Source organism: Pseudophryne corroboree, chromosome 8, assembly GCF_028390025.1.
Source record: "Pseudophryne corroboree isolate aPseCor3 chromosome 8, aPseCor3.hap2, whole genome shotgun sequence".
In the NCBI taxonomy this organism is placed as follows: domain Eukaryota; kingdom Metazoa; phylum Chordata; class Amphibia; order Anura; family Myobatrachidae; genus Pseudophryne; species Pseudophryne corroboree.
Window position 1 is genome coordinate 267,843,899 of NC_086451.1, and position 9,920 is coordinate 267,853,818.

The window sequence follows — 9,920 nt, forward strand, 5'->3', positions numbered from 1 at the left end:
CACACGGGCGCACAGCACCGCGAGCAACCGCACTGGCTACGGATGAACCCCAGAACCTGCAAAGGTGAGAGACCGGTTCGTGACACTCTCATTCCAGTGAATGGGGCGCATGTGTGTCACGGACACGTGCGCGCCCCAGACGCGGTGATATGCCCAGGCACAGACGGAACTCCATCTGTAATGTAAGGGGGCATAAGTCAGAATAAAAATATAGTGCTATGGATTGTTTGAGGTAGGGGGGCCCCAAATCGGTATTTCGCTTAGGGCCCCATGAGGTCTAAATCCGCCTCTGCGTGGAAATGAATGTTATTGAGGTTAATAATACAGTAGGATCAAAATTACCCCCAAATTCTGTGGTGTTTGTTTTTTTAAAATCTTCCAGGTCCAAAACCAAAACCAAAACATGAAAGGGTGGTTTTGGCAAAACCAATTCAGATCCAAAACACGAGCGGGGATCCAGATTCAAAACCAAAACACAAAACACGAAAAGTGACCGCCACACATCTCTAGTCAGAACAGTTTTAAGTTGGGGAGTGGGGGAAGGGGGGGTCCATGATATCATTTTGGTTGCCCTAAATTCCTGAAGGTCGGCCTCTCAGTAAGAGCAGTAACCCGCCACAGCCACACCACCTACTTGATGCAGGGGTTAAATAGTAGTAATGCAGAAGATATACAGTGTCAGTCTGGCATGTACAGGCTTTTCTGGGCATTGTAGTGCACAATGCACCACCAGGGTCTGAACTCACTGTGAGAGCAGTGGGGTGCTTGGGCTCCAAAGTGGCGGTGGTACAGCATAGGTAGACAGCCCTTGTGGCTGTAGCAAGGTCTGGGAGATGTATCTGTGGCTAATTGACGCTGGGGGAAATAGACCCAGCATGGCTGCACATGCACAGTAGCACCTGTTGCAGGACGGACCTGCTGTGAGAGCCTCAGCAAGTAATAGTGCCTGCTGGGACTGTACTATGTGATGGAGGCATTACAGATTGCTGCTCTCCCAACAGCAATGACTCACACCTCTCAACTGTGTTTGTGTGTGGGGGTCTGGGGGATCTGCTCCATTGCCATCCCAATTCTGCCACCTGTGTCTCTGCTATATCTTGCGTTTCCCTCTGAATAGTTTTATTCAAAACACACTGTACTCTATGCCTTACTCTTCATACTTTATTCTACCAGCTCTCCTTTTACATCCATGTTCCCTTTTCCCCCTCCCGGCCACTAGTGCTAACACTTTAACTCCAGCTTTTCCCTCTACACACACCTTCTTTCCATTACTTACACTTACTCTTCTTAAACCTAGATATTTGTGGCGCTTGCCCTAACAACATTACATATCTCCAACACATTTATAAGACAAAAAAAAATCACCTGCAGCGGCAATCCATGTCTATAATTGGATAAGTGTACATTTGTGTATAAAAACTGCACACAAATACAGTAATAACTTTGCTTGAAATATTTAACTCTATGAGATTATAAACATTCTGGATGCTTATTTAAATACTGTAGTACTATATCACTGCTATATGATGAATAAACACATTTGTGACCTATATGCACCTTAATGTGCATAAGGGTACCTAGAATTCCACCAAGGAACATAGGTTTGGTACACCATGTTAGTGTTTCCAGGACAGCATAAGTTTGCAAAGGCCAAGTAAATGGGTGGAGTGGAGGAATTACTTGTATAGTACTGAGCAGACACATCAATCTAATTTAGAAAAAGAAAACATGATGTAATTGGCATCGCAACGCTTAGAATGGTGGCGGTCACAAAACCATTGCTGAAATCCCGACAGTCAACATCCCGAACATAAGTATGACGAGAAGGGATAGGGTTAGGCTGCGGAGGGGAAAGATTGGCGGGTGGGAAGGGGGGACCTTGGATGGTTTTAGATACTAGGGGGAAGGTTAGGGTTAGACTGCGGAGATGGATGTTGGGATTATGCTGTGAGAAGGGAGGGTTAGGGTTGGGAAGGAGGGGGAGAGGGTTGGCATACTTACCCACCAGATGATTCTGAGCGTTGGGATGCCGCTGTCGGTCTTGGAAATGTTAAGCACTGGGATCCCGTACCCAACCCCAAAAAACAAAATGTCCTGTTGTTGTTAGTGAGATTCTAAAAATAAGATTAAAGAGCAGAAAGAGGTGAAATTCTTGCTTTGCTGAGCAACAGAGCAGATGCACAAACAGGACCATTATGTGCCTCCATGTTGCATTGTACCTGCCTATTTCTGCTTTCTTTAATCAAAAAGATGTCCGGGGAAAAATGCAGCTAACTGGAGGTTGGTGCAGGGCAGGGTGCTTCTCATCATTAGGCTCCACACCTTCATGATGTAATTGTGAAAATGAATAGTCTATTGACAGAGGACAGGTCTATATTGTCATATTGGCAGTGCACCTCCCCAAGGACCCACGATTCCTGGCACTGGCCTAGCCATCCTACCTACTTCACTATGAACTGGGTACGATACTGGAGGGCTGCTCAGTATTTCAGGGATCCAGGGGGTTACCTGCAAATTTGAGAGGCAAGTATGTGTTGCACTAAGACAAAGAAGGGCATCTATAATAAAAAGCTAAATATCCACAAAATAAAAAATACTCTGATATCTCTTCACTCTCGTTAACACTTTAAGAGGTCTACTTATCAAGTAATTCAGGGGGAGATGTAAGAAGAGGTGGAAAGTGTCAAATGTGATATAACTAGAGATGTGCACCAGACCATTTTTGCTGGGATTTGGCTCTGATTTATCATCTGGCTTTGGATTTGGATTTGCCAAACTGCCGTTACTGGTTTTGAATTTTGGATTTGGATTTTTAAAAAATCGTCACAAAAGAGTATTAATAACCTCAATAACATTACTTTCCAGTCATTTCCAGTCAATTTTGACCACTTCACAATATTGTTTTCACCAATATTGGCCAAAGGCTGCAGTGAGCTGGCTGGTTACTAAGCGACAAAGCAGCGGCACAAACACATGGCAGTTTATAGCACATCTATGAAACACTGGCACACATCCATGGCAGAATAGAAAAGTGGTGCAAGATGGAATTATCCTTGGACTCTCCCACCCACCTTTATGTTGGATATTAAAAAGGACATGCACAGTTTAACAAACCAAGCACTTAAGCCACAGGGACAGCCACTTTTGTGGCTGAAGTGCTTGGTTTGTTTGGGCCCGCACAAAAATTTTTTTGGAAGGACTTCCTCCAATCAGTAATGAGAAGGTTGAGGATACGGGTATTAATTACATTATAGTCTTGTAAAATTAATTTCATGAACTCGCCGCAAATGGCGTAACATGGAGAAGGTGTCTAGGTGGCTAACATCACTACCTCTACTAACTTTGGTCTAATAAATAGAACAGATGGCTTCACAAATGTTATCAGGATTTCAGGAAAAAATAATTCCACACCCAAGAGGTGGCTTTTTTGATCTTATGCCCAGGAATCCCAATGGCTTTATTTTTAGCATGGGCAAGAACTGCAGAGAATGGTGGCTGACATCATCAACATCCTTATTCTCAGTGTCAGAAAGCAGTAGTACACACATATCCCCCTCATTCTGTTCCACTTCCACACAAGCACCCTTAATTTCTTTTATGTCCTCATCACCATCTGTGATGGTGCAGAAATGGTAGAAGAATGTGAAAAACGCTTCTCTATGAGGACAGCTAGAGACATGTCTGTCAGACAAACACATGAACACTCCTAGACTCTACTCAGGTATGTGTGATGGTTCTGAACACACAGTTTGTTCAACTGCCTTAGTGGTTTAAAATTTTTTACACCTCTTCTAGACTCTGAGTGAAAAGGTCTTTCATCATCATTAGAGGCAGAATAAGATGCTTCACTGACAGTGGCAGAACCACCACTCATAAATAAAGGCCAAAGAATGAGCCTTTCCTTGCCACTGTGTGTGGTGAATGGCATGTTGGCAGTTTTATGTTTTTTAGCACCAAACCGTCTCTTTATTAGAGGTGTTTTTCATTTATCACTGTATATTGGGTTTTTTCTTTTAGATGCCGTTAGAGAGCCACTATACCCTTGAGCATCAGCCTTAGTAGCTGACATTGCTGGACTAGCGTTGTCATCATGACTGGTGGCAGCAGCTGCTGCCCTAGCATTTGATTGGTTTTCTCTTAACTGATTGTAACCTTTTTTCAATTCGCAGATCATTGCGTGGAGTCACAAGGCTTATAGATGCTCATGAACGAAGCGCACCAAACAGTACAAACAATAGATATACAGTACTGTGCAAAAGTTTAAGGCATGTGTGGAAAACATGTGGCAAAGTAAGAATGCCTTCAAGTGTTAATAGTTTATTTTTATCAATTAATAAAATGCAAAGTGATTGAACAGAAGAGAAGTCTAAATCAAATCAATATTTGGTGTGACCACCCTTTACCCTCAAAACGGCATCAATTCTTCTAGGTAAACTTCCACACAGTTTTTGAAGGATCTCAGCAGGGATGTTGTTCCAAACATCTTGGAGAACTAACCACAGATCTTCTGTGGATGTAGGCTTGCTCAAATCCTTCTGTCTCATCATGGAATCCCAGACTCAATGATTTTGAGATTAGGGCTCTGTGGGGGCCATATCTTCACTTCCAGGACTCCTTGTTTTTCTTTACGCTGAAGATAGTTCTAAAGGACATTGGCTGTATGTTTGGGGTCGTTATCCTGCTGCAGAATAAATCTGAAGCCAATCAGACACCTCCCTGATGTTATGGCATGATGGATAAGTACCTGTCTGTATGTTTCAGCATTGAGAACACCATTAATCCTGACCAAATCCCCAACTCCATTTGCTGAAATGCAGCCCCAAACTTGCAAGGAACCTCCATCATTCTTCACTGTTGCCGCTCTCCAGCCCTTCAGCAAACAAACTGCCTTTTGTTACAGCCAAATATTCCAACTTTTAACTCATCAGTCCAGAACACCTGCTGACATTTTTCTGCACACCAGTTCCTATGTTTTCGTACATAGTTGAGTTGCTTTGTCTTGTTTCCATGTCGTAACTATGGCTTTTTGCCCGATCTGCGACAATGGTACCGATGTTTCTGCAGTTGTACGCCATCAGACGGAAATGAGGAGGCAGCAGTGGGCATCCTTATGATCAGGTTAGCTTCTGCCCATATTAGCATATAGCTGCAATTGCAGACAGCAAAATGTTGCAACAATAGTTGCATTAAACAACCATATCTAAATTAGGCCCAATGCCCAATATTGCAACTGTAATGAGCAGATGGACAATCTCCAGCAAACTAGCACCAGAAACTGCAAGTATTACAAATCACCCATGGATAATCGGAGTTGTACAGTAGCCAACAGCTGATCTTATACAATATACACTTAGTTCTATGCATTCCCCAAGCATTATCTAATGTCTATAATACATAAAATGTAGAACATATTAAATTTTTCTCTATCAAAGAGAAATTGTGCCCTCTCCTTTGGGAAATGAGCTATTTTCCCTTGCAGAGGCAGCCGCGTAACAGTTATATTATATGGTTGTCAACGCTGAACATTTCTGGTTTGATTGTTTCTTTATATCAGTTTATATTGTCAATTTGCAGTGCACAGATTTTCCACTAAACTGTTAATATATTATAATATATTGGGAAACTGTAATATGCATAATGTGGTAAATATTTACGTTAAAATACGTAAGGAACACATAAAATAACACATTGTAATAAAACAAAGAACTGCATAGATGAAAATGTGTGGAATGTAAACGCTATCTGGTAAGTGATGCATTAATACTATGTTAATGTACTGTACTATATGGTCCTATTAGTAATAGCCTACATACATCAACATACATTATTTCCTATGAACTCAGATCTACCATATCTGAAACAAAAAAGTTATTAACTTATTTTGGATCAAACAGTTTAATCATTTCTTTATGGATCAAAACATTTATTAGTTTATTTTGGACGAAAAAAAACTTTATCAGTCTATTTACGGTAAACATGAAAGTGATTTATCCTTTCAGATACTGTACATTTTTATTGGTTTATTACAAGTAAGTACAAATACCAATGTAAGTAAGAATTGTCAGACTAGTCATCAAAAGTTGTGCATAATTATTAATACGTTATTTTTACCTTTTACGAAAAGCTGGAATAGTGGATTTGGAGATTTTCAAGCAAGAACCTGCAATATCACTGTTATCTCATATCTTTTCCTATCATCAGTCCTTGTCTGGAATGAGGTGCAATGTATCTGGAGACAGAGAGAACACCCAACTCTCATGAATAAAGCCTGGGAGACAGTTTCTCACCTAGATGTCCACAGGCAATGTGTGCTTGTCAGTCAAACTACTCCATGGCTGGCAGGGTGTTCAATAATTGCCACTATTTTTATCTCATTGCATACAGTCATGGCAAAAAAGAAAAACATTAACTGAGTTTGCAGCGTCAGTTCCCTGACATAGCTAGCAAGATCTGGACTGGACCAGATATTGCAGTTTAAAAGGTTAGATTGTGATAATTATTTGGATGAACATGTTAGGTATTACAGAGGTTTGGTCTATTTCAGGATGATTAATCCCCAATCCTGGAACAGAATATATAATGCCACAGGACAGGCTTCTAGAGGAACTAATAACAGGTTTTGCAAGACCTCTTTGCACACTGTATTATTTATGAGCAGCCTAGCACAGGGATTTTTTATGTTACAAACAAACCACACCTACTGTTTGAGTTCTGCTTTAAAATAGTGGATACGCTGTTTTACCATAAGGTAATCTTCCAAATGAAATTAAGTAGATAAGTAATATAAACCACATTCTCAGTCCAGATGTCTGCAACTGTGTGCTAATCTTGCACTTTCCACCAGATAAATATATTATTTCCCAAGTAGGACAAAAGGTAACGGTTGTCATGTAGAGTCTGTAAAGTCTGGAAGATTAAATTATTGTTTTGCTTCAAATGATCTGTCAAAGTCGAAAATATTATAGGCACACTAATCACGTACAAACACCACACAGATGGCCTCCGTGTGGGTGCTTGTTCTGCCGTGCGTACGCATACTCGCAAGCTACGTATAATCGCTCACATGGTCTTGCGTGTTAGCACGTGGTATGAGTAAATACGGTAACATACGCATTCACATGGAAAAGCCACAAAAGATATATTCAATATTTTATCCATATAGTGCATAACTCACACACAGTCTGTACATCCTTCAATAGCAAGTTATTGTGCACACACAAATTAATCAAAACCACTCATATGCATAGAAAGGTGATTCACAAACAGTGTCTTGAATGTATCAGACTGTCTTGTTTACGCAAAGCTTTGCAATCATGGAACATGGACCCTGGTCTATGGGAAAGGTAAATACCATTTTTTGCCCCCCATTGTTCTAGAGTTGTCCAGTATCTGTTGAAGACAGCAGATACTGGACTGTTATTGTTTTACTAGAAGCCAGGACAAACAAGAAGACAATATCTTACACAAAACACAAGCCAGAAACCTTGCTTGTACAATAACTTGAAAAAACTTGATTAACAACTTACAAAAGCACATACCAGACATATATATATATCAGAGGTATAACATTTATAGTCTAAACTCATGGCAATATATGTATACTTCATAACTAATTGTAATAGCAGGAATGTATGTGTATGTGTATATATGTATATATGTGTATATATATATATATCTTGAGGATGGAAATGGATAATCATATCATGTGTGGAATCATATTGTTCAGGGTCACATAAGCAGTAATCCGGTGGGTATGAGTATATTGTTGCATATTGCAGCAATAAGTTATTAGTAATACCAGGTTTATGTATGATTAATGTGGTGGGTTTAACTGGTCATGGGGCGGGAACACAGATGTAAACAACAGTAATCACATCTCAAGACTTAGCCATCGCCCACCGCTTGAGCTGACCAATGATCCCCAGTGCACAGGATATGTCCCACCCCCGGACCGATGGAAGAAGAGAATACAGTTTCTATTGTTTCATGCTTTGGAATATTGTATAAACGCCAAGCCTCCTGGCCAGTCAGTCACATTCTCTGAAGGTCATCTATCTTGATTGACTGAGGACCGGGACCGGGTGGCGCTGGTGAAACAAACGTATGTATCATTGATTGTAGCCTGTATCTCTTATGTAATTGTATTATTGTTGTAACCCCCTGTTTAGTAAATAACTGTTGGTGGGTCGGATCCCAACATTTTTAATACAATTGGTGTCGTATTCCTTTCTTGCTAGGGGTTATAAAGTGTATTCCGCCTCACGTGTAGCTACTCTGTGCTTACAGCGTGACGGCGTGCTTACGCAATGTGTACGCATCAGTTAGGGGTTTCACACACATACGCTTAGCGGTCACAGCGGCCTGCACAAATATAAGTTAAAGGTATTGCTTTTTCTTCCTGAAAGTTAATCAGCATTAACAGATCCCATCGGTGCAGAGAATGAAGGGTCAGTATGCGCTTAATCTTTTTGTAACCCTTGTGGCAGTGTTTAGATCGATGAGGCTGAAGAAACATCAGTGGAATCAAACAGTACCTAAGGTGCAGTCTTGGTATTTACTTTGCATAGGGTCTAGTAGGCCAATTGGGCAGTGCAATGCCATACATACTGGAACCCTAGAATTACCACTCAAAAAAACAACAACAGGCCAAGGCCAGATCAGATGGACAGTGTAATCAGACAGTGTATTTAGCAATGCTTTTTTATTAAAAAAACAAAAGTACAGTAATTACAGAGAGTCACTTAAGTGGCTGCTAACAACACGTCTGGTTTCTGTTACATTTTAGAGAATTCTGTATTTTTTAATTCCTATAGTCAAACTGTTACTGTTACTTTAAAGGACAGTTTGGCATGAAAGCTCACAAGCCCACATTTACTAACATGTCTGAAGCCAAATAATACAGCATGTCTTCCTAAATGTAATGTGACAAGGAGCACAATTATTTTCTTAGAGCCTCAGGTTTGCATCTGTATGATGCCACCACTACTGACCCTACAGTAGTGGGAGCCAAATGGAGTGAGAACGTGGTGGTGCAGGAGGATGTGTTGCTACAGGGTTGTAATGGTGATGTTTCTGCATAGGTGAGGATATGTGTTTCTACTGGGGGAAATGGGAATGTGTTGCTACATGGAATGACCACACTGCCAGTGGTGGTGCATCCTGCTTTGCGGCACAGGACACACTTTTGTCTCCATAGGGACATTTTAACGCTGCTGCAAGATCCATTTGACTAGTAAAAATTATGTATGTTACATGCTTAAGAAAATAAAGTTTTATTGTGGCCACTTCAATGAGTCTGATCTCCAAATGGACAAGGTTATGCGCCCCTGTACTGGAAGCAAGCAGACTGAGGAGGCTCATGGACTTTATATTTTTGCACTTAGCCATATGCAACTGAGCATATCTGACATCTCTATATGCATTTGTAAGAGTGGCGGTGCGGGTGCAGTGCCTGCTGCCGTGCAGGTGTAGTCTTGCTGCTTACCTCGTGTCGCACTCTCACCTTCAGGTCGTGGAAACTTCGTCGGACCTGGAACCTTCAGTTGGACCCGGACACGGCGATCCCCTTCCAGGAGCTGATGACGGGCGAACTGGGAAGAGATGTGAACCAATTAAGGGGTATCAACTCTTCTTCCACCGGAAAAGAGGATACCCTAGCGGTGGCAGTGACCTTTACCGGTTGGGTAAAATGTCATCTCAGGCACAAAGCCTCAGCCACCCAACTTTCACCTATCAGCGCTCTCATGCTGAGGTGCACCCTGGACCTCGCACGGCCGTGCAAGTTCCACCGAACCGGCGCTCAGGGGACAGACAGGAGGGACAGAGAGAGACAGATGTTACTCACCGTTGCCAATCTTGCACTGCGATCTTCCTCTCCGCTTACAGGTCCCTTTAAGGAGGCAGAACAAACAGCCGTGCAG

At 41.6% G+C, this 9,920-nt stretch overlaps 1 protein-coding gene across 2 annotated transcripts in view; it reads right to left on the reverse strand.

The window, feature by feature from the left end:
• Positions 1-6,331, reverse strand: part of ATP1B4 (ATPase Na+/K+ transporting family member beta 4) — a 129,056-nt gene extending 122,725 nt beyond the window's left edge. The window contains exon 1 of one of the 2 annotated variants that reach the window (XM_063937230.1): positions 6,112-6,331. The gene's annotated coding sequence lies outside the window, so the exon portion shown is untranslated. The remainder of the gene's footprint in view (positions 1-6,111) is intronic. The other variant, XM_063937229.1, reaches the window with a different exon arrangement.
• Between the last annotated feature and the right edge of the window lie 3,589 nt (positions 6,332-9,920).